Source organism: Oncorhynchus nerka, linkage group LG7 (assembly GCF_034236695.1).
Source record: "Oncorhynchus nerka isolate Pitt River linkage group LG7, Oner_Uvic_2.0, whole genome shotgun sequence".
NCBI classification, from domain to species: Eukaryota; Metazoa; Chordata; class Actinopteri; order Salmoniformes; family Salmonidae; genus Oncorhynchus; species Oncorhynchus nerka.
In genome coordinates, this window is record NC_088402.1 from 69,333,374 (window position 1) to 69,359,866 (window position 26,493).

At 42.4% G+C, this 26,493-nt stretch overlaps 1 protein-coding gene across 3 annotated transcripts in view; it reads right to left on the minus strand.

Moving 5' to 3' along the window:
- LOC115132270 (vitamin D3 receptor A) overlaps nucleotides 1-24,505 on the minus strand; it is a 101,691-nt gene extending 77,186 nt beyond the window's left edge. For 2 of the 3 annotated variants that reach the window (XR_003864052.2, XM_029664728.2), the window contains exons 1-2: nucleotides 24,413-24,505; nucleotides 23,791-23,932 (exon numbers count right to left, since the gene is read on the minus strand). The gene's annotated coding sequence lies outside the window, so the exon portion shown is untranslated. Of the gene's footprint in view, nucleotides 1-10,731; nucleotides 10,827-23,790; nucleotides 23,933-24,412 lie in introns of those variants that run through there. The other variant, XM_029664729.2, reaches the window with a different exon arrangement.
- Nucleotides 24,506-26,493: the final 1,988 nt, after the last annotated feature.

Below are 26,493 nucleotides of genomic sequence, written 5' to 3' on the forward strand. Positions count from 1 at the left end.
AGAAACAAACAGAGTATGGCTTTGTGCCTGTGGTTGCACCTTCACAATACAGAAAACCGCTCGTCTGTAGCTCAAACCATTCAAAACTTTTTTTTTTTTAAATACCCATTTTACTGGAGCTACATTTTCTTTCTGGCTCGGAAATTCAGCACAAAATAAATAAATGGCATAATAAAAAATAGTGGGGATATGACAGCAGTCACCAATAGTCAATTATTTATATGTAGGACACCACAGTGAATGTCTGTTTCCTGGCGTCATGGTCACGTTTCTTAGTCATCAAAAATGAAGCTAACACGTGATCTCTGATGCAATCCCGTGACATGGTTTCTCCAAAGAAAGGTATCCAATACATCTGATCAGAAGCTCTCCGTATACACACTCTTTCCACCGAATGCTCCACATACATACAGGATTGAAATGAATGCTTCCAGCTCATCAACAGACAGATCCCAGGCAGTGTTTCAGCCACAGTTGTCCCTGATGTGCGGTAGCATTGTCCATCTCACATAAACAATGAAAGCTGGTGAGTGCGTTGCTGATGTTTTTTGCTTAAGAGGTGTAGGGCCTGACATTTTGTGCTGATAATTGTCCCGTAACATTGTCACCGGCTTGTTCTATCCAAATGGTGCCGTCCCTTCCCCTCTCACCGTTTCATTTGGGTGGTGGAGCGGGCCCCTGTTCAGTGTGCACCGTTCTGGCTTTTTTGTTCTTCAGGCTGAAGCCCAGAATCAGAAGAATAATCAGAGATGTCATGATTAATTTCTTTCCCACTATCCAAGTAGTTTTCCTTCAGATCTTGTAGCAGCGCTAACCTAGCATGTGCATCCATTCGTCTTGGTCTTCTTGACATGGTAAATTGTGCACGCTCTCACTGTGTACTCCCAAGTAGGCCAGAGTAGACTGTTAAAACGGCTTGGATTTGGTGGACTGAGATAGGGTACATACCATTTTGAGATTATAATTCGAAAATTCAAAAGCAGAACGGCCCGCCATGTTCTTTATTCACAATTGGTGATTACATAACTATGTATTGTTCACTTCCCCTCGCTCATCAACTCACCCATCATACTTAATTCATTTCATCTGTTGAGATACATAAATTAAATTAGTGACGGTATAGTTTAGGTTCAGTTGAGGCAACTTGGGAGAAGGTGCAGATCGGCCCTACTGTCGGGAAGCGGGGCAATGAGGGAAAACCTTCTTTTTTTAAAATGACATACCCTCCTAAAACTTATAACTCCAGTTCTGTTTGTGATATTAACATTTAAACAGCAGCGTGTTGAAATATTTAGGAAAAGTCAAGGAGAGGGGGTCATGACTTTAAAAATGGCAGAGAAAATATTTCATAATCATGAGCAGTCAGAATGACTGCTTTAGTGGTTCTAGTGTTAAAGGGGTAGACATATTAACCATCATGAGTATAAGAAACTATGAAAATATTTCTAATAAACCCTATTTAAATATTTTTTTAATTCTTAGAAAATAGATGATTTGCAGTAGGTCTGTAATTGGCTTGGAGCACTTTGCTTTCCACTCACTTTGTAGAGTTCACCTAATATTAACCCTTCCTGGAGTCACGTGTCCAAACCCACATCTTCAGCAGACCGACACACCACCACTCCATCTGCTCAGGGATTCAGCCGGCCCTGAATCTCCCTCCACACATCTCCACCATTACAAAAAGAACAGAAAAAAAATCTATTTCACCACGCAACCCTGGCATCAATTAATGATAAAAAAAAGAGATGTGGAAAAAAGGTTTACACGCAACAAAGAAAATGACTCATCCATCGCTGCCTGCTACATCCGTTTAAGAAAAAAAACAAATCTACAGGCTGTTCCAGAAACTGACAGCGAGGAAGAGCGTGAGTGAGTGAGCGAGCGAGTGGGTGAGTAGACAATTATGCCAGCGCAAATGCAGCCCACAGCTGAAGTCAGGGGAGGAGATTTATAGCAAAACGTGGAAGAGGGCAAGTGGGGAAAGCACATAGATGCCACTAATTCAAGACCCACTTGCTGCACTTACCACACTTGTCTAGGACAGCAGAAAAAGACCTCACACACAGCAAGAGTCAGAGTTCATTACTGTACAGTGTGGGAGGTACCTGCAGGGAAAGCTACTCTGCTCCACACAGCCAAGCCCAGACTACACATACACACTGGTGGATCCAACCACTGCTGTCTGCCATGGAGACAAATCATTCTCTATCACTGAATTATCACAGAGGAATTCAAATCAGATTGACCAATCATAATTTTAAAAATCCTAAATCAGGTCACAGTAAAACATCTGTTTGAACAGTGAATATCTGATTGCAAAATCTGGTACAAATCTGGTACACCACCTCTATCCAACAGAAGTGTACACAACAAGGCCTTATGGACAGAATGGGCACAGCAGCAAACAGCTCCATTGTCCCTCCAGTCCAGAGAAGAGCTGGATGTTTCTCTGTATTCCTCAGCCAGGCATGAGTCGCTCCCACATGAAACCTACGTGAGGGAGGAAAAACAACAACCAAGCCCATATGGGGAAAATAATGAGAGAGAGCGGGAGAGAGGCAGTTCCGAAAATCATTACCTCACTCTTATTTGGTGTTGGCTTAGTTCGTTTCTCCCTCCCACCCTTACTCAGGGAAACGACGGATTGTCTGTGTTAATGCAGCAGCAGTGCACAGGAGAAAAAGGCACAGTTTTGTTGGCTCTTGGCTGGTACTGCAATGGGGGAGTGTGCTACAGCCTGCCATCACATCATCCACTACTACTACTGCACCACCATTACACTACTGCTGTAGCCTACGTCTCCTAAAGCTGACCAGGTCCAGCTGGCACAAAGGACAGAGTTATGAGTGCAGATCCATTGAAGGATTTCAATTCCTGGCTAAGGGAAATTAAAGGAGTAGTTTACTATTTTACAACATGTTAGATGGTTCCTCACCCTGAAAGTAGGCTTTGAGAAAGAAGAAATTCTGCTCCATAGATTGGTTCTTTAAACCGCCACTACAATCTGCAGCTAAAAATCTAAAATGGCAGTGGTGGGGGCCTGATATCACCTGTGACCACAATCACTGGAAATCAATTTCATATTTGGTTTGATGTTACTTAAAGGTGATTTGGCCATTTTAAAGCTTCAATATGTCGACCTGACCAAATTCACATAGACATTAGTGTTATAGATCTGTTACGTGCACTATTTCTATGCTTCCCGTTCTTAAGTTTAGTTTTTGCGTCTTTTACACCAGTTTTAAACCGCTGAATAAACTAAATATTTTTGGTTATGGAAAGCATATTTCACAACGGTTTAGACAGTACAATGATTCTCCGCACTATACCTGCTTTTTTTGTCACAAACTGAAATTAGGCAAACTATTAGAACTTTTGTAACCAGGAAATGGAGTGATTTCTGCATTTTGAATCAAAAAATAAATACGTGTTCACATGCTCCTATCATTACCATTTCCTTTTAGGTAGCGGTGCCTAGAGTTAGCTGAAGTTTGTAGTGAATTTTTTAAGAAACCCGAATCATGGATTACAATTTCTCCCGGCCCATAGATGTTCCTCACCCTGAAAGTAGTCTAACATCATGTAGTAAAATAATGAACTACTCCTTTAAAATACAGAAAGGGGGTTAAATAAATTTGTTTGGTACAAAACTCAATGCTACCTCTGTACAGGCTGGCTAGCTAGTTAGAAAACATAGCTACATACAATAAAACCAAAGTCAATATCAGCATGTGACGTTGGTAGCTAGCTGTAAAATCCCTGAAACACACTGCACTATCAACTTAGGAGTTACATTCTCACAATTTCGAACCTGGTAGAGATCATGTGTTTAGCTCAAAACTGAGTTGCTGAGTTTGCTATGGAAACTTGCAAAGGCCAAGAACCTGCTGGCAGGGAGCCGAGAGGGGAAAACTGCTTCGCAGTATTAAGGGTATTAATCTGACGGCACATACTCTGTCATGACGATATAGACTGATGGAAGTGTTCTAGACAAGTATGCCCATACAATCTATTGGCTGATTTGGCAATCTGGAGTGCAGGTTATCGTTTTAAAGGTATTATAACATGTGATAATGTGTTCTCTAGCGAACAAGTAGCCTCCCAAAATGTCAGAAATTCTAAGCACAAAGATAGTCCTATCCCCCCAAAAATATTTGCTCTGCTATCTGACTGTACAACGCATTTTCTTTATATTTGCAGGGGAGGGTAGGGCCTCAGATTTTCACTTTATCACCTATTGTCGGGCGGTTGCCGAAAGAGGGTTATTACCAATTGCGGGAAGGTAAACAAACAGCTGACCAGTCCCTAATATGCATGCCTACCACTCTCAAAGAAGCAAGTCCCTCAGATCTTAGACCAGTCAGTCAATTCACTTTTGTTAGTCAGTATGAATTGACGACTACAACTAGGGCTATGACATTTTGACAATCTTTAAGACACTTTGTCCATTAAAATGCAAAAAAAATCAATCCTAGAACTCCAGAAATTCGCAATGCAGCTGCGCTGCTGCCTGCAATGGCTTGGGCCCAGTGGAGGCTGAGGGGAGGAAGGCTCATAGTAAAACAGCAGGAACAGAGCGAATGGCATCAAACGAGCGGCGTAGCCACAGGTAGGCCTGGGTGTTTGATCTCAGGCCTACCCCCAAAAAAGTTATTATTATTCAATATACATTTGTATTTATTTTATTAAATCTTTAAAATAAATGCATGTGAGATTTATTTTTTATGGGTCATTTTAATATAATGTAATAGTCCGCGACGATTAAGTTGGCTTCCGACTATTGGTTACATTTAAAATAAACTCATACGGTGGTTTACCTGAACGTCACGTGGATAAACTTTGTAGCGCATAAGCTAGCAAGCTCTACCATGCTAGCTTACTCAAATTGACTCACCAGCTAAGGTAAATTAGTAGTTCTAGCAATGGCAAACCAAATGTTGACCGCTGGGTGTTTAGAAAAAAGACAACCGGAGGAAAAAGTGTGTGCCAGAAAATAATTTGGCTCAATCTACCGATATCTTCCAGAATGAGACATTAACAGGTGGCACCAGGATAGAAACAACCGCAAAAGCCATCACAACCACAAATGCCACGTTGAGCCAGGCATGCTTGCCTACCCCACCGTCTCCTCTCGTTCTTGATGCTGCGGGCGGGGGTGAACCTGCAGTAGGTCCACTGACAGATGTCTGCCGTTGATGAACCAGCCTGTCAACCAAAGCTAGCAAAGTTCCCTTCAAGTATGATAAATCACGCTGCTTCTCTTCGAGGTGGTATGACCAGTTTGTGTGGATTGAGTATAGTAAAGCAAAAGATGCAATTTATTGTAAGTTTTGCAGTCACTTTCCTGGGGCAAATGTCAAATTCAGATTTGTACGAGATGGATTTAAAAACTGGAAACTCACAAGAAATGCTTGCTGCAAACACGAGAATAGTAAATGACATGCTAGTGCCCTTGCAAAATTTGAATCCTACAAGGCGACCCATGAGCCTAGAAGTCGTGGGACTGTTAAACCAAATACATGGTGATGCAAACATGGATTTTATAGAAAGAAACAGTGCACATGTTAAAGTGGTCATAGATATTGTTCTAATGTATGCAGAGCAGGATATTCTACTCAGAGGGCATAGAGAAACCGAAGAGGCAATCAACAAAAGGTAACTTTTTAGAAATCTTCAATTTCATCTCAAAGTATGACTCAGAAATACAAAATAGATCAGAGTCTCTGGGTTCGCGCCCAGGCTCTGTCGTAACCGGACGCGACCGTGAGGTCCGTGGGGCGACGCACAATTGGCCTAGCGTCGCCCGGGTTAGGGAGGGGTTGGCCGGTAGGGATGTCCTTGTCTCATCGCGCACCAGCGACTCCTGTGTCGGGCCAGGCGCAGTGCGCGCTAACCAAGGTTGCCATGTGCACAGTGTTTCCTCCGACACATTGGTGCGGCTGGCTTCCGGGTTGGATGCGCGCTGTGTTAAGAAGCAATGCGGCTTGGTTGGGTTGTGTATCGGAGGACGCATGACTTTCAACCTTCGTCTCTCCCAAGCCCGTACGGGAGTTGTAGCGATGAGACAAGATAGTAGCTACTAAAAACAATTGGATACCACAAAATTGGGGAGAAAACTGGGCAAAATTTAAAAAATACAAAAGAAAAACAAAATAGGCTTAATGAGCTACCTCGCAATGCCACACTTATGAGCCCCAAATTTCAGAATGAGTTGCTGGAGTATGCAGCATCATTGTTACTGTGCAGGATAAAATATGAAGTTCATTCTGCACCTTCTGCGTATTTTGCCATACTAGCAGATGAATATAAAGAACAATCTAAACGAGAACTTATTGCTGTGTGCATCCGATACATTCATGCTGGAATGATTAAAGAAAGAGCTGTTGGGTTTATGGAAACAGCTGATTTGTCTGCACAAGGAATTTCTCTGAAAATACTTGAAGTGTTTCAACCCCTGGAGTTGGATCCCACTATGTGTGTGGGTTTTGATGGCGCTTCAGTCATGTCAGGGAACATGTCCTACTAAAGCAAAAGGAATATGTGCATTGCAACTCCCACCGTTTGAATTTGGTTCTGTGCACCGCGGCAAAAGTGTCGGGACATGTCAGTACTTTTTTTGACACCGTAAACCAGCTACACACATTTATGAGTGGATCCCACTGACATGCTCTATTCATAGAAGCACAGAAAGAGTTGCATCCAGATAGAACTTGTATCGAACTAGAAAGATCCACAGATGTACTTTGGAGTTCAAAATCAGGGTCTGTGAGTAGTGCTTTTCGAGGTTCTTGTAAGATTTTTCAGAGGCTTGTGGACAAACCAAACTAGAAGCCGATGCCCTCTTACAACAAAGCCAGAATAATATGTTTTTATTCCTGTTAGTCACGTTTAGTAAATTGTTTGACACTAGTGATTTTGCTACGAAGGGATTACAAAGCTATACATTATCTGTGACGGACTGTATTGGTTTAATTGAAATCCTTAAAAGCAGCTTTTCTACAATCAGAGATAACTCGGGGGAGACTTTGATAAAGTTCAAGCTAACTGAAGAGATGATGATTAAGCATGATAATAGTAATTGGGATGTGAGCGCATCACGGCAGCGAAAACTGTCTGTAGTCAGTGTAGTCACAACTTCATTAGGGAAAACATCCAGCATCAAGAGTGACAGTGACCTGAGGCAACTTTGGAACAATATTCTAGACAGACAGATTACTGCGTTAAACTCAAGATTTCAAGAAGACACATATGGGATCATGCAAGCGTCTCCTTTTCCAAAGAATCCCAAACCTGCGGCCTTAAAGAGCAGCTGAAGACCATATGCGATCATTGTGCAATATCAATTGAGGATGTTGAATTCACTGTTTTTATTCAGCAGTTGAGTCACAAAATGAACATGGGAACGAGTGACTTTTCCTCCATAATGAGTGTACTTGATCGCTGCCCTGATGATATTTTCCATGTACTATGCACTATAGCTGCCCTGATGATATTTTCCAAGTACTATGCACTAGTATAAAACGATTGGATTACGAAATAATATACGGTGCACATCGCAAAATAAATGTAATAAACAAGTAGGAAAAAAATGCCTATTCAAATTTTTCTAGACCTATCCCCCCAAAGAATTCTGTCTACGCCCCTGCATCAAACATGTGTTTGACACCATTTCACTTATTCTGCTCCAGCCATTACCATAAGCCCATTCTCCCCAATTAAGGTGCCACGGACTTTCTGTGCTTGGGTCTCATGTGTCCCTTTCAGATGGTTAAGCATTGCAACTCAACTACCATTATTGTAGGCCTACCTCAATTCCACGTCGCAAAGTTTACATTTCCTTCTCATTAAACTGCCATACAGAACTTTGTTGCTGTTGCTTGCCTTTCCTCTGCTATTTTTCCAAAAGATAACGACGTAGTGGCGGTGAGTCGACTAAAATAATTGATTCCTCAACTTTGCACGTCGACTCACATTTCTGAGTGTAAAGATTAGTTTCCGCTAGGAATCGACACCTAAGATTCAGTATTTTTGGAACGGAGGAGACTGTTCTCTGAAGTACGGCAGCTAATCAAACACTTGTATCTTTCATAAGAGAGAAAGAGAGGCACAGTATAGGCCCCCAGCTAGACAGACAGAGCTGTGTACTAGGCCTTCGATTGGCAATCAAAAGCTGTATCTTGCAATGTAATGCTTAATCTCACAATTTCTTAGCTTGCAATGTATCGCAACTTCAGTAGAGTAGGACCTAGCATTAATGCGCTAACTAACCTTCAAACGAGCTTCAATGCCATACAACACTCCTTCCGCCTCCAACTGCTCTTAAACGCTTGTAAAAACCAAATGCATGCTTTTCAACCGATCGCTGCCCGCCCGCACCCGCCCACCCGACTAGCATCACCACCCTGGAGGGTTCTATCCTAGAATATGTGGACAACTACAAATATCTAGGTGTCTGGCTAGACTGTAAACTCTCCATCCAGACTCATATTAAACATCTCCAATCCAAAATCAAATCTAGAATCGGCTTTCTATTTCACAACAAAGCCTCCTTCACGCACACCGCCAAACCCTAGTAAAACTGACTATCCCACCGATCCTCGACTTCGGCGATGTCATCTACAAAATAGCTTCCACCACTCTGCTCGGCAAACTGGATGCAGTCTATCACAGCTCCATCTGCTTTGTTACCAAATCACCTTATATCTCCCACCACTGCGACCTGTATGCTCTAGTCGGCTGGCCCTCGCTACATATTCGTCACCAGACCCACTGGCTCCAGGTCATCTGTAAGTCTATGCTAGGTAAACTCCGCCTTATCTCAGTTCACGATAACACACACCCGTAGCACAAGTTCCAGCAGGTATAGCTCACTGATCATCCCTAAAGCAAACACCTCATTTGGCCACCTTTCCTTCCAGTTCTCTGCTGCCAGTGACTGGAACGAATTGCAAAAATCGCTGAAGTTGGAGACTTATTTCCCTCACCAACTATCTGAGCAACAAACCGATCGCTGCAGCTGTACATAGTCCATCTGTAAATAGCCCACCCAATCTACCTACCTCATCCCCATATTGTTTTTATTGGATTTACATTTCTGCTCTTTTGCACACCAGCATCTCTACTTGCACATCATCATCTGCTCATTTATCACTCCAGTGTTAATCTGCTAAATTGTAACTATTCGCTCCTATGGCCTATTTATTGCCTACCTCCTCATGCCTTTGCACACACTGTATATAGACTGTTTTTTCTACTGTCATTGACTGGTTTGTGTTATTAGCTTGATTATTGTTTACTCCATGTGTAACTCTGTGTTGTTGTCTGTGTCACACGGCTTTGCTTTATCTTGGCCAGGTCGCAGTTGCAAATGAGAACTTGTTCTCAACTAGCCTACCTTGTTAAATAAAGGTGAAAACAAAAATGAATAGGCAAGGATATTCTACACACAACATACATTTGCATCATTAGCAAAGAGAAAGAGCAGGGGTGTAATCATTCATCTAAAATGAGTTTCTATTGGCCAAATTCAGGAAGGTCCCATTTGCACCCATTTAAGAAACGTTTTGTAACATAATCAGCATAATGAATAGGCACCAGGCGAGCCAGCGCGACGGAGAGAGGGGCAGGCTGGGTGTGCATTGGTCATCTGTCTTGCATGCTTCGCAAAATTCACCAAAGTAGCCTAAAGTTTGCCTTTTCCGCTCTGGTTTTATTTAAATTACACAACTTTTCCCAGGCCTTTATAGCCCATTGTCAAGTTGGGCTATAACACGGACAATGTTTGTGATAACTGCACTGTGATTTTAATTTTGTGGAGGGGACATTTCATAACGTTAAGGATCCCAATTTCATCTAAATGTTAACACTACAACAGTGCAATTGAGCATTAAAAATGATTGATGAGATTACAGACACATTATGCAATAGAGACAATAGCCACCATCTAAGGTTTCATGGTTTCCTGTGTTAACGAACAGCATCAAAGAATAAGCATAAATGTCAGATGTCCTTAGTTCGCACAATATTTGCAATCACATTGTATCCGTTCCCTTTAGGTTTCCCATATGCATTCCAGAGGTACTCCATTTCAATAGTCAACAGCATTTTGTTAAGTCAATAACATCCCTGGGATGAAAGGTGAACACAGGAACGCAGCATGAGCGTAACTGTAGCCTGTGGTGTAGGCAGAAAGGTCACTGAAGCATAGTGGTGTCAGCTTTCACCTCCATACAGGGAACCCCACATACAGCAATCAGACAAATACATCATGCCAGAGGAAACCAAACAAAAAATTATATCTAACTACCCCATTAAGTCACTCTAATGCATGCTGCGTCACTGGGTAATATCTGTCATCTGATCTGACAGAGTTCCTAAGAGAGGAACGCGGGTGTTGGTTTAAAGCGTACTATAGCTGGCAGACTACAAGCACAGACAGAAAACAAATCTGACCTGAGAAGACCTCAGAATGGCCCCAAAAAATAGCACAGAACCAAACAGATGCTACCAAGGACAAGAACAACAGGAAAACAAAGACAGAAACCCAGAGCGAGAAAAACATTTCAACAAGCTACCTCATATTACACACCTCTGAGACAGACACCAAAATGAAAATTAGAACCATTCAAAAACAGGAGAGAAGAGGAGACAGGAGTGGAAGGAAAAGGGAGAGAGTGTGGAGAAGAACACTTCAAGCCAAACATGCTCAGTCCTGTTCCATGGGCTTACCCCTGTGTTCTGTATTCACAGAAGATCCACAGGAGTCAGCAGCTCTTCTGTGCAGTAGTGGCGGTGGTGAGGATGAGGGGTGGGGGGTCTGGGGTGCGCATGACTAGGACACAAACAGGAAGGGGAGGAGGCTGCAGTGGGGGGCTTGTTGTCTCTCAACCAATCCTATCCAGTGGACTCAGTTTACACCCCATCCCTCCCTGATCCACTCAACCCATGAGCTGCGGAGAGAGGAAGGAGGGGAGCGAGAGAGCGGGAGGGAGGAGTGGATACCCCCCTTGCGCTGGGCCTCTTTGTGAGGACAACCGGTCAGAGAGGGAGAGCTCAGACCAGAGTCCTTTACAAAACACAGCCCCTCCCTACTGCTATGCTCTCTCCAAGTCCAGGGATCATACCCTGCACAGGACAAAAGCATGTGAATTCCTGCACTGCAAGCCCCAGGGATACACTTTACACAGCAGCACATCAACACTGCCCATTAAGGCTTAATGAGCACTACGAGCAAATGTTATTGTAGCAGTAAAAACATTAAGGTAATGGTAGTTAAACTAGTGTAATCGAGTAGCCAAAAGTAAAACAAATCTGAAGTAATCCTTGTTCTCTGGTAACTTTAATTCCATGTTGTATGCACTGTGCAAGGCCTTTACAATTGATCGAGTCACCTATTTAGAAAAAAATTAACACTATGAAAACCTTTTGAAAAAGTCGATGGATAGTTCAATGGAGTACTTCAACTTGTCGTTTTCTCTGTCGGCATTGAATGCTAGCACAGGATTAACCAGCCATGTGGCTTCTGACAACTTGCTTGGAGACTAACAGTGTCAAGGTGTACAGATCAGTGATAGAAAGCCGCCTGGCTTGCCTGTTACAAACATTGGCCACCCCTGGGGATCTCAAAGCCCCTAAGGCCAAGGCCTAATCACAAAACTATAACATCAGCGATTTTTCTAAAGGCCTGAATTATACCTACACTTATTTTGTTCCATTGCAATTACACTCATGTGGAAACCATTAGCCCCCTTTTCAAAGTAATCCACTACTCAGGCTGCAAGGCTACTGGAGTGTAGTGATTTAACAGTTAAATACTTAGGCGTAACCTGCATCTTCAAGGAAAATAGTGAAAGACAGTGAGGCAAAGGTTATTAATTAATAATGGCATGGGTCTCCACTCATTAAAAAAAACAGACCATTTTTATCTTGTTGAATGATCTCCCTCGTGTCACTCATAGCTGGGTGGTCCTACGCAATGCGCAAGGGGCCTTCCTGCACAACAAGTTATTTGTTTGCAATGTGTGGTTGGGGGAACACAAATGATACACCTTCAGTTCTGTTTTCAAAGCATGTACACAAAATTTCACAAGCCTTGCTCATATGGGAGCCGTCAAGAGAAAGCTCACCGTCTGTACAGCAACACGTGCACTCACACCACAAGCCAGGGAATTGCTGTAGACCAGCAATAGCCAAGATACTTGGACGTGTTTGTTTATGGTGTTGGAAACTTTTCTGCTTGACAGTTTGTACTGCACTTTGAACTAACCAGCTACTAGGGCAGAACTCAGATGAGCTGGGAACACTTGCCTGAATGGGGGCCTATTATGTAGGGCCATATAAAATACACAATGCGGAGAACGCGGAAGGAATACAAGACATTAAAATCGTATTCAACAATATTATAAAACATATTGGCACTTAGGGAATCAACTAAATGTAATGTAAATGTATTAATTTGCCCAAGTTTATCATAAGACATGAACAGAATGCATCAGTGATTTGTATCTCCTGCAACTTTCTGAAGAGACATTGACAATTCCCCGTTTGGGTATGTGTGGTGCGCGAGTGTACCACTTTGTGTAGCCATTAGCAATGATGCTAATGAAAGTCTTCTGGTAGATGGAAACTCTTTCCCAAAAACCTTCTCAATTAAATGTTAACTACAAAGTAGCCTATGCTTACTTGGCAGAAAGATATGATTATTTTCAAACTCCACCATCACATAAAATCTCTTTGATAACAACTCTTGCCTACAGTTTGAGGGTAAACAAAGATCATTGGCAGTGCTAAAACTTCTGGCTCTTTCCCTATCGAAGTGAACCTCTGTTCTGCTCTGGGGAGGTGAGGGGTAAAGGGTTTTATCAGTACTGCCTCAGAAAAGCATGGAGTGCCTCACAATCTGACCACATCAAACAGCCCAACCATGCCAGCCAAGATCTCTGCATGGTAATGGCTTCTGAAACAATACAATGACTCCCAACGTAATATGGCCATCAGCCACAAAAAGTACCGTAGACAAAGTCTCTTTTCAAAGAGGTACGAGATTTAGCCTATGGGATAATGGTGCTAAAATCATCAAATTTACCCATACATCATCAGACCACAAATAAGGCCAGACTACAACATTTAGGAAACAGTCTGCGCAGAGAACGCTGACAGAATACAGACATTAAAACTAACAATATTTTTTTAATATATTTAAATTTTATTGAAATCAACTAAATGTATTAACTTATTAGAAAATGCATAACATTTTCCCAAGTTAAACATAAGACATGAATAAAATGCATCATAATACAAAATGCAAAAGCACAGGAATGCTCGTCTGTGTGTCGTGCGTATGCATGTCTACATGTGTAGCCATTAGCGACAATGCTAACGATAACCATCTTCTGAATCAGACGGAAAGGCTTTCCCAAAACCCTCTCAATTAAATGTCAACTACAAACTAGCCTATGAATCCAGTGGCCATTTGTTTAGCAAACTCTGCAATCACATGAGGGTTACAGAAACACTGCTAATGAAACAGTCTCTTGCTGCTATACACTTCCATTAAAAGAGTAACTACTCAAAGAAATATATATATATATATATATATATATATAATTTTCCCCAGGCCTCAAAAGTAGTCTGTGGTTTAAGCAAGTGTTGTTTTTTCTATTAAACAAGTGATTGACAGTGAAAACCTGAAGCAACAAAACAGAGAGAACAGAATTTGGGGGGGAAATAAATTATAAATACATTTAATTAACCACTCAGGTAAAAAAAGCTAATAGTCTGGTAAAGTTATGAACACGGCCATGTCACTAGAAATGTGTCTGCAACAGAGAATGTCTCTATAGATTCACATACAGGAGGATGTAACAGTACCCACATAGCTACTTTAGTGAGTAGGGTTACATGCACACAATAATGAGTATTGTGGATAGTCAGATTAAAAAGGCGACTCAGCAACCTTTCAATCTAATATTCATTATCTCCAGAATCAAACCAGTGTCTGTGTGCGTTAAAAAGGAAGTCATTTTCAAGCACAGATTTGCAGTGATATGGGGGGGGGGGGATACCCTCTCTCATTGCAGGTTTTGAAAATCTTTTTTTTTTTTACTTTAAACACTTGAAATATAATTTTTTTAAATCCATCTGTTTAAGATAGGTTGCACATTTTGGGGAATATTCAGAAGTGGAAACTTTCCATGATAATATATGCAATTATATGCAATTAATATTAAGATATCATTTACCATTTGGAGGTTTTTATATCATATGGAGACAGAACCCTTTTACCTTACCATAAGTAGACATAGCTGCAAATTATTCCAATAGTAGAAAAAAAAAAAATTTGTTACGAACTGAACTTTAATTAAATGAGTTGACGCTTCACATGGGAATACTGATAAGGGAATAATGATCCCCAATGATCCATCGCATCTCCCAAAAACATTTTCAACATACATCTGTAAAATTATAGTCCAGAAACTAAAGCTTTGGTTGTGTTCCTCTCAGACTTCCATGTCTTCTTCCTGAACCTCCTCAATGTCCACCTCTTGAACATCAGACTCTGAGGCCTCATCTTTCAAACTAGTTGAGGATGGCTCATTGTCAGGCTCAAAAAGCCTCAAAATTGCCCGGATGGCCACCAATTTCTCAACCCTAGTATTGGTCAGACTGTTGCTTGCTTTGGTGTGTGTTCCCAAACAAGGACCAGTTGCGCTCTGAGGCGGCTGACATTGGTGGGATTTGGAGGATGATGGAGGCAAAAGAGGAAAGAGCCTCAGATCAACAAAGTCCCTGCCACCAGGTGGCTGATGAGATATGTTGGCACGAAACCCATATTGCATCTCCATCCCAAAGCCCTTGCTTGGAAGTGTACTTCGCCAGACGCTTTTTGATGCATTTCATTACTGCAGTTTCCTCTGCTTGGAGCAACAGTGAACTGGGCAGGGCAGTACAGATTTCTTCTCTTATAACTGCAAGCAGAGTCTGAACATCAGACAGGATGGCATTGTCTCCCTCAATCCGTGCAATGGCTACTGCTATAGGTTTCAGGAGTTTCAGGCTGCTTAACACCCTCTCCCAAAATACATTATCCAGGAGGATCCTCTTGATGGGGCTGTCCATATGGGCAGACTGTAATATGGCCATTTTTTGGAGAGACTCCTTCCCCTCAAGGAGACTGTCAAACATGATGACAACACAACCCAACAGGTGTTGCTGGGCAGCTTCAATGTTGTGCTCTTATTCTTCTCACTTTTCTTGGTGAGGTAGATTGCTGCTATAACTTGATGACCCTTCACATACCTAACCATTTCCTTGGCTCTCATGTAGAGTGTATCCATTGTTTTCAGTGCCATGATGTCCTTGAGGATCAGATTCAATGCATGAGCAGCACAGCCAATGGGTGTGATGTGAGGGTAGGACTACTCCCCTTTAGACCAAGCAGTCTTCATTTTCACAGCATTGTCTGTCACCAGTACAAATACCTTATGTGGTCCAAGGTCATTGATGACTGCCTTCAGCTCATCTGCAATGTAGAGACTGGTGTGTCTGTTGTCCCTTGTCTGTGATCTTGTAGAATACTGGTTGAGGGGTGGAGATGATGTAGTTACTTATTCCTTGCCCATGAATATTCGACCACCCATCAGAGATGATTGCAATACAGTCTGCTTTCTCTATGATTTGCTTGACCTTCACTTGAACTCTTGGTAGATAAAGCATGTCTGGTTGGAGGGGTGTATGCTGGGCGAAAAACATTCAGAAATCTTTTCCAACACACATTGCCTGTGAGCATCAGAGGTGAACCAGTTGCATACACTGCTCAAGCAAGACATTCATCAGCATCTCTCTGACTACATTCCTCCATTGAGTCAAAAAAAACTTTGATTCCAGGAGGACCCTGAGCTGTTGCTATCAATAAGGTGTCACATTCATAATTTTCACCTCGAATAGAAGTAGAGGGACTTTTGTCAGAGCTTGTTTGTTGCGAGTGCTGAGGGAACTTTATGCACTTGGCCAGAATATTCTGCATCTTTGTTGCATTCTTCACATATGATTTGGCACAGTATTAGCAAATGTACACAGCTTTTCTCCTTCTACATTAGCTGCAGTGAAATGTCTCCACACATCAGATAGTGCCTGTGGCTTTTTCCAAGTAAAGATTAGATGAAATAAAATAAAAACTTAGTAAAAAAATATATATAATTCCATGTACAGATGAATAGTTAAGAAGTTAGATTAAACAACTCCTTTATAAGAGAAATGTTTTAAAATGAAACATGTATGGAAACAGGTGAATTAACACTTAGTTAGCAGACTCAACCAAGCTAAAAACCCACATGGTAGCAAAAACTGACTAGCAGAAATTGTTAACAAGTTGTAAATTATTTAAACACACTTTGCTGTAGGCTACTATTTACTAGTTAACAACAAATCATGTGTCATAAAATACATTCACCCCACCCAGTATTGTAACCAAAACTTACCAGAAAGCATGTAGTCCTTGGCTCAGACAGTGTAGTAGTGTGGGCTCAATAGAATCTCATTAGTGTGCAAAATCTTGAGAATCAGCTGCACATGTGATGGAAGAATGCACTGTGCATGCAGAGGGTTGCAATTCCATTGAATTGGGGATAGTTTAACCAAAATAAGCCACAATACCTAGATTTCCTTATGTGTATCGTAACCCACAAAAAAAGTTCACTGCTACAAGCTAACTTTTTGACGAATTTAAGAAAATTCCAGGGCTTAAATTCCCATGGAAAATTTCTGGAGAAATTCCAGGTAATTTAGTGGAAAGTTTCAGACAGTTTGCAAACCTAGATAGAGATGTGTTTTTTTTTGCATGAGCTGCGTCTCAATCCACCACATCCGCCAATATCGCCCTTCCGCATCTGCGGTGAAAGGTGGCAGAGCTACAGTGGTGTTTGTCAGACCATACACTTCCCGAAAATTGGTCTTCTCACGAAAACATCTGTAGCATCAAAACGGTTTGGCCTATTATGACCACTATTGAAACCAGAGACTCTCACAAAGGTGTTCTCCGCTTTGATCTAGGATGCCCACAAGCCTCGTATGAAGGTCCCTGGAACCAGCTTTTAAAAAATGAATGGAAGTATATGGAGATATTTCAGACACTAAACTAAGGGTTGATATAAAAAATGTTACATTTTAGTTCCCTTATCTTTTTTTGGTACCCATACAGCTACTTTAGTGAGTAATTAGGGTTTGTGGATACTCATTAAAAAGGGCAACTCAGAAACTTTTCAACCTCATATTCATTATCTCCATCCATCATCAAATCAGTGTCTACATAAGAAAAAAATGTCACATTTCTAAATTGCAGAAGAAAAAAATGGAACGTAAAGAAGTTAACTGATATCCAAAGTTTTAACATTTTAAAAGCACTGATGTTCAAACAGATTCACAGTGATTTGGGAAGAAAGAAATACCATCCGTATGGCTAGAAACAAATGGCAGGTTTTGAAAATCATTGTTTTTCTGACATTTAAATCCTACCCTGCATTGTTTTAGGAACTTTCTGATCTTTTTTTAACCACAGATGATAGAAACGTGCCTTTTTCACATATGTAGACAATTGGTTTGGTGCAGATAGTAAATATGAAGTTGCAAAGTTTCCCTTTAATATAATAGTTTTAAAAAAACATCTACATGCTTTCAAGAATAACTATTTCCCTAATAATCTTGTTTACATGGACACATTTAAAAGCAGGCTACCTGATGGGACGTAAAAGAAAATCGCCAATCAAAATAAACATTCTACCACATTTTTGCAAAGCCTATTTGATTCGATTTAGGACAGACCTGTCAGAAACTTATGATTTATTTTTTGACTGTCTGTTTTGCCATGTACAAATGAGTAATTCAATGTGTTTCTATGGGAAATAGCAGCAAAGGTAAAAGTACATTACCTAAATGTTAGATTTTTTAAAAGTCTGATTGTATTAGCAAAAAGTTATTAAAGATATGAATTTCAGCAGGACCGCAGTTGTACAGGAAAATCAGAATCGTTTTCAGAATTGACATTTTCACAAGGATCGACTGATAGTAACTCAATAAGTAGGTTTAGAATTAATAAGTTTACCCAATAAAAATGATATTGATCCAAGATGGCGTAGCAGTCAGACGTCTTGTCGTGTCGTGTCCCTTGTATACATCGTTTTTTTACATATTTTTCTTCGCATATCTTTTAAAACATTTTGCTAAACCTCAACTTCTAAATACTCTCCTGCAACCCGCCTCACCCAATGTAGCTATTTTTTCTAAAGTATTTATATCTACTTTGGATCCGGAACCCCTCAACTGAAGCTAGCCAGCTAGCTACCAGCTATCAGTCAGCAAATCATTGCTAGCGGTCTTCAGCTAACCGGTCATCAGCTAACCTTTAGCTCGGAAAGCTCTCGCCAGTTCGAACAACGCGACTCTAACCAGAGCATAACGGACCTATTATTTTTTTATCACCGGATTCCCACCGCAAACGGAACATTTTCAGCTGGATTCTTCACAACTAGCTATCTAGCTAACCGCAACCCCGGATGATTACTCCTGGCTAGCGTTTCCACCCACTTAGCTTGAAGCTAGCCCGGCCAGAGCTCCTGTGCTACCACCGAAGCATACTCCTGGGCTACAATATCCAGACCCACGACCGGTCTATCGATGTCACCGCATGAAGAGGAATAAACAGACTCACCCCATCGCGACGTCCCCCAGAGGCTAACTTTCTAGCCCTTGCCATCTCCTTGCTTGCTAATTCGGCCTGCTAACTGCTAGCTTGTTTAGCCCCGGTCCGCTAACTGCTACCTTGTTTAGCCCCGGCCTACTAACTGTTAGCTTGGTAGCACAGGCCTGCTAACCGTCTGAATCGCCGCGTCCCAAACACTCACTGGACCCATATTTACTTTCTCTCTCTTTTCGATTTTTTATTTATTTGTTTATACCTTCCGGTAACCTGCCTCAACCAATGTGATACGGAATCGCTGTTATTTTTTATTTTTAGAACACACTCAAGAACCTCCAGAAGTTAACCAGCTAACTAGCTACAAGCTATTTAGTCATTGTTAGCCACTGCTAGCGGCTTTTACCTTTTGCACAGCCAGACAGTTTTTAAAAAACCTGGATAACACTCGCCAGTCCAGCTTCCCTGCCCCATCCACCGCTGCCCCCTGGACACTGATCACTTGGCTACATAGCTGATGCATGCTGGACTGTCCATTAATCACCGTACTCCATTCTGCTTGTTTATGTTTTATCTGTCGGCCCCAGCCGCACTCAGGCTCTGTGTGTAGTTAATCCGACCATCCCTGCCTAGTCAACACCATTTTACCTGCTGTTGTTGTGCTAGCTGATTAGCTGTTGTTGTCTCACCTACTGTTTTAGCTAGCTCTCCCAATTCAACACCTGTGATTACTGTATGCCTCGCTGTATGTCTCTCTCAAATGTCAATATGCCTTGTATACTGTTGTTCAGGTTAGTTATCATTGTTTTAGTTTACAATGGAGCCCCTAGTTCCACTCTTCATACCCCTGATACCTCCTTTGTCCCACCTCCCACACATGCGGTGACCTCACCCATTACAACCAGCATGTCCAGAGATACAATCTCTCTCATCATCACCCGGTGCCTGGACTTACCTCCGCTGTACCCGCACCCCACCATACCCCTGTCTGCGCATTATGCCCTGAATATATTCTACCATGCCCAGAAATCTGCTCCTTTTATTCTCTGTCCCCAACGCTCTAGGCGACCAGTTTTGATAGCCTTTAGCCGCACCCTCATACTACTCCTCCTCTGTTCCACGGGTGATGTGGAGGTAAACCCAGGCCCTGCATGTCCCCAGGCACCCTCATTTGTTGACTTCTGTGATCGAAAAAGCCTTGGTTTCATGCATGTCAACATCAGAAGCCTCCTCCCTAAGTTTGTTTTACTCACTGCTTTAGCACACTCTGCTAACCCTGATGTCCTTGCCGTGTCTGAATCCTGGCTCAGGAAGGCCACCAAAAATTCAGAGATTTCCATACCCAACTATAATATTTTCCGTCAAGATAGAACTGCCAAAGGGGGAGGAGTTGCAGTCTTCTGCAGAGATAGCCTGCAAAGTAATGTCATACTTTCCAGGTCCATACCCAAACAGTTCGAACTACTAATTTTGAAAATTACTCTCTCCAGAAATAAGTCTCTCACTGTTGCCGCCTGCTACCGACCCCCCTCAGCTCCCAGCTGTGCCCTGGACACCATTTGTGAATTGATCGCCCCCCATCTAGCTTCAGAGTTTGTTCTGTTAGGTGACCTAAACTGGGATATGCTTAACACCCCGGCAGTCCTACAATCTAAGCTAGATGCCCTCAATCTCACACAAATCATCAAGGAACCCACCAGGTACAACCCTAAATCTGTAAACAAGGGCACCCTCATAGACGTCATCCTGACCAACTGGCCCTCCAAATACACCTCCGCTGTCTTCAACCAGGATCTCAGCGATCACTGCCTCATTGCCTGTATCCGCTACGGAGCCGCAGTCAAACGACCACCCCTCATCACTGTCAAACGCTCCCTAAAACACTTCTGTGAGCAGGCCTTTCTAATCGACCTGGCCCAGGTATCCTGGAAGGACATTGACCTCATCCCGTCAGTTGAGGATGCCTGGTCATTCTTTAAAAGTAACTTCCTCACCATTTTAGATAAGCATGCTCCGTTCAAAAAATGCAGAACTAAGAACAGATATAGCCCTTGGTTCACTCCAGACCTGACTGCCCTCAACCAGCACAAAAACATCCTGTGGCGGACTGCAATAGCATCGAATAGTCCCCGCGATATGCAACTGTTCAGGGAAGTCAGGAACCAATACACGCAGTCAGTCAGGAAAGCTAAGGCCAGCTTCTTCAGGCAGAAGTTTGCATCCTGTAGCTACAACTCCAAAAAGTTCTGGGACACTGTGAAGTCCATGGAGAACAAGAGCACCTCCTCCCAGCTGCCCACTGCACTGAGGCTAGGTAACACGGTCACCACCGATAAATCCATGATTATTGAAAACTTCAACAAGCATTTCTCAACGGCTGGCCATGTCTTCCGCCTGGCTACTCCAACCTCGGCCAACAGCTCTGCCCCCCCCGCAGCTACTCGCCCAAGCCTCTCCAGGTTCTCCTTTACCCAAATCCAGATAGCAGATGTTCTGAAAGAGCTGCAAAACCTGGACCCGTACAAATCAGCTGGGCTTGACAATCTGGACCCTCTATTTCTGAAACTATCCGCCGCCATTGTCGCAACCCCTATTACCAGCCTGTTCAACCTCTCTTTCATATCGTCTGAGATCCCCAAGGATTGGAAAGCTTCCGCAGTCATCCCCCTCTTCAAAGGGGGAGACACCCTGGACCCAAACTGTTACAGACCTATATCCATCCTGCCCTGCCTATCTAAGGTCTTCGAAAGCCAAGTCAACAAACAGGTCACTGACCATCTCGAATCCCACCGTACCTTCTCCGCTGTGCAATCTGGTTTCCGAGCCGGTCACGGGTGCACCTCAGCCACGCTCAAGGTACTAAACGATATCATAACCGCCATCGATAAAAGACAGTACTGTGCAGCCGACTTCATCGACCTTGCCAAGGCGTTCGACTCTGTCAATCACCATATTCTTATCGGCAGACTCAGTAGCCTCGGTTTTTCGGATGACTGCCTTGCCTGGTTCACCAATTACTTTGCAGACAGAGTTCAGTGTGTCAAATCGGACGGCATGCTGTCCGGTCCTCTGGCAGTCTCTATGGGGGTGCCACAGGGTTCAATCCTTGGGCCGACTCTTTTCTCTGTATATATCAATGATGTTGCTCTTGCTGCGGGCGATTCCCTGATCCACCTCTACGCAGACGACACCATTCTATATACTTCCGGCCCGTCCTTGGACACTGTGCTATCTAACCTCCAAACGAGCTTCAATGCCATACAACACTCCTTCCGTGGCCTCCAACTGTTCTTAAACGCTAGTAAAACCAAATGCATGCTTTTCAACCGATCGCTCCCTGCACCCGCACGCCTGACCAGCATCACCACCCTGGATGGTTCCGACCTTGAATATGTGGACATCTATAAGTACCTAGGTGTCTGGCTAGACTGTAAACTCTCCTTCCAGACTCATATCAAACATCTCCAATCGAAAATCAAATCAAGAGTCGGCTTTCTATTCCGCAACAAAGCCTCCTTCACTCACGCCGCCAAACTTACCCTAGTAAAACTGACTATCCTACCGATCCTCGACGATGTCATCTACAAAATTGCTTCCAACACTCTACTCAGCAAACTGGATGCAGTCTATCACAGTGCCATCCGTTTTGTCACTAAAGCACCTTATACCACCCACCACTGCGACTTGTATGCTCTAGTCGGCTGGCCCTCGCAACATATTCGTCGCCAGACCCACTGGCTCCAGGTCATCTACAAGTCCATGCTAGGTAAAGCTCTGCTTTATCTCAGTTCACTGTTCACGATGGCAACACCCATCCGTAGCAGGCGCTCCAGCAGGTGTATCTCACTGATCATCCCTAAAGCCAACACCTCATTTGGCCGCCTTTCGTTCCAGTTCTCTGCTGCCTGTGACTGGAACGAATTGCAAAAATCGCTGAAGTTGGAGACTTTTATCTCCCTCACAAACTTCAAACATCTGCTATCTGAGCAGCTAACCGATCGCTGCAGCTGTACATAGTCTATCGGTAAATAGCCCACCCATTTTTACCTACCTCATCCCCATACTGTTTTTATTTATTTACTTTTCTGCTCACCAATATCTCTACCTGTACATGACCATCTGATCATTTATCACTCCAGTGTTAATCTGCAAAATTGTAATTATTCGCCTACCTCCTCATGCCTTTTGCACACAATGTATATAGACTCCCCCCCTTTTTTTTCCTACTGTGTTATTGACTTGTTAATTGTTTACTCCATGTGTAACTCTGTGTTGTCTGTTCACACTGCTATGCTGTATCTTGGCCAGGTCGCAGTTGCAAATGAGAACTTGTTCTCAACTAGCCTACCTGGTTAAATAAAGGTAAAATAAATCAAATAAATATTAAACCGATTATGCAATAGTCATGTAAACACCATACTCTGCTTATCTTATCTTAAAGGTACACTAGGCAGAAAAATCACTGCCATTTCCTAGTTGCTAAAATTCAAATAGTTTACCTAATTTCAGTTTGTGAGAAAACAAATGTAAAGAATCATTGTACCATTTAAATCGCTGTTAAAATATATTTTCAATAACTAAAAATATTGTATTTTTATGCTTTTTGAAGCTGGTGTACAAAACAGAAACTACCATCATGGGACTTTTATTACCCGTTTTATTCTGTCTTGTTACAGCATTCAACCCACATAATGCATTTGATGTTTAAAAAAAATGATCGAACCGAAACCAAAAAACTCTAATCACTCAGCCCTATTTTCTGCATTTATCAGATTACCATCAGGTACCCTGATTCCAGATGTGTTCATGTAAAAAGTTATTATTAGGTTCTTCTTGCAAAGTAAACGTTTTAATCTAACTATTATAATAATCAGACTATACAAAATAATCTATTTTGTGTGCATGTAACCGCACTTAATGTTGTTGCTAGAAAATCCCGCGACCAGATATCAAAACTCAATTCAGCCTCGATAAGAGAAAGGAGTAGAGCGTTCCTCAACTAGCTGCATCACAGTCCCTGCTGTATTGGATGAATCGAGTTTGTGACTAACGTTAGTTAGCTTTTTACCAAGTTTGCATAATACTAGTTATGTTCATACCTGATGTGGCATGTCACGTTTCTTTACTTTGCTGGGTAGGGTCTCCGGGACTGTTAAACTTGAAGCCAGGTCGAGAATTTTCCAAATGTTTGGTAGCTGGTGAACGTATTCTTCGTTCAATGGAAACTTTTCTGGTGTTAAACTGAAAGAAATGGCAATGGATCACACAAACTTTACGTAACCGTAACGGGCTAGCTATGACTAAAGACGATAAATCAAAACATGTATTATGCAGAACAAAATAGCTAACGTTAGGAGTATAACTCGCTAACAAGTAATATTGTAGCAAGATAGCTAGGTAGCCATATTAAGTAGCTCGTAAAGTATATAACAATACTATTCACCAACATTTCCAAATTAAACACAGTAAAATTACATTCAATAACTACATTGTCAGCATGTTAAAATATTAACAAACTAGCTGGCTAAAATGCCGCGAGCTAGCCGCGCAGTTGCGAAGCGCCAGCAAAAGCGTGCAGCGCTGCGCGAGCGAACCATTCTTTTCAGTCTCAAACGCATCAAAACACATATTACTAAAAGTCAATGGATCATTATCAAATGTATTTAAAACGTTTGCATGTTATAAGGACCTAATTGTAAACGTATTAGTAAAACAACTTACATTAATCCATACGGAGGCAAATCTTTAATCTACCCATAAATAGCTACGACCACCACTTCTGCGTTGTCCCGCCCCATAGCTCAGCAGAAAGGTATATCTGTAAGTATAGCACCACAAGCAACCAATCATAACAAACATGTAAGAATAATCTCTCTTTTTATTGGACAGGAGCATGACAGTCTCATCTTTTTGGTCGAATAGAACTCCTCGGAATTTATTGAAGACGATGCCCCCTGCCATGTAGGGGTGTGTCCTGACGTCATAGAAAACCAGCTAAGCGCTAAACAATTCGGCTGTTGTGAAGTTTGGAATTATGTATGTGTATTTGGGGATTTCTCATAATGACTAAAAGGAGAATTGGGGAATGTTGTTGTTTTTCTACAGTGATCTATGATTATATCGCAAGAAAGAGACATTAATAATGTGGATACAAAAATGTAAAGTGTTTCTGGTTATGAATTATACATTGTCAAAGGCTGCATCAAAGCCTCTCTTCCTCTCTGCATTGAAAACGAATGCCAACTCCCGAAGAGGAGGGGGATCAAGAGGTTAGGGAAACTGATTTTGTATGCAGCCCAGTGTTGTTGTTGATATAGAGCTTAACTTGGGGCACATGCCTTTCTGGAGGTAGTCTGAAGGAATGACTGTCAGGCCTCTTTGTCTGTCAGTGATCATGTGTGAGGCTGCGAGCTGAGCTTGGGTAGGTTGGTTTCACTTACAAATAATAGAAAATGTCAGACCTTTAAACCAGAGCCACATCTTTGACCAGTAGGCTATTAGATGTGTTATAGCACCAAGTGGTTCCTCAAAGCCATATTGTGAACAGTAGGACACATGCTCACTCATCACTCATTGGAAAGTGGTGTTGTTGTAGAGTCACATGGGCCCCACTCGGATGGTTTCCTGCGACCTGGGTGTGTCTCTCAAATCGAACCTACCAGAACTCTCCTCACAAAGCACTCTGCAGATGGCGAGATGTGTGTAGTGTGGAGGAGGGGGCTCAGTGTGTAACAGTGACCGCATGAAGCTTTGTCTGCATACTTTGTGTGGGCGTATACATGTGTGTGAATGTGTAGGCAATTGTTAGTAGTCTAGTCTTTCAACATGCTCATACACATAGCATATGATGGAGTGTGTGAATTTGGCGTGAGCACCATTGTGCTATGTGTACATGTAAATTAACATCTGGCAAGGTATGTGGGTCGCATGTGCAACAGAACAGGCATGTAATATTTTCCCTGTGCCTTTATGTGCCTGCGTCTGCACGTGCAGGAATCTAGGCCATCCCTGTGGCTTTGTGTCTGAGGGGCGGATCAGTGTATGTGGGGGAAGTGAGGCATGGGGGTGTGTGGTGGTTCCTGGGTCAGGGGTGTGTCCACTGTGTAAACACAGTGCAACTGAGGAACAGGAGACACTCTCTCCTTCTCAAATTCCACCCCATGCTCACACCCCCTCCATACACTAGGCATCCTCTCTCCCGAATGCAGACTCCACTGGAACATAAACAAGCCACAAATTCTCTGGATTCACCTCCATTGGTGGAAATTCCCGTTTGCCCAGTGCTCTTGATGGTGAGTGAAATGTGTATTAAAGGATGATGCACAAAGGACGTTTGAAATTTTCAGTCCATCATGTTTACTGTTCTGCTTTTACTGTGTTCACCACAAGGGCACATATCCCAGACTGTCCTATTTAAAAAGCCCCAGAGCCACAGTGAGTCCAGCTGGAAAAGCAAATAAAAGCTCACTGACCAGGCCCATGACTCTATGAATGCTGTCTTGAACTTGAACTCATGGTGAATGTAGTAAGTTTAAAATGAATTGAAATAGAGGCTCTATCCGCTATAAAAGTAATCATTTACCATTTAATTATCAATGATATGACATATTCATAAATCCTAACACTTATTGTGACCTCTTGCTGCATTATGCCTTATTTACAAATGCTGACTTCATTTTATACAGGCCTGTAGGCGGCTTGGGTGAGTTCCCAGCCCACTTAACCCAAGGGAAATGTTTGATAGACAATTTCCACTTATTCGAGGAACATTAACAAGCAGCAGCTTTGTCTGAAAAGGATTC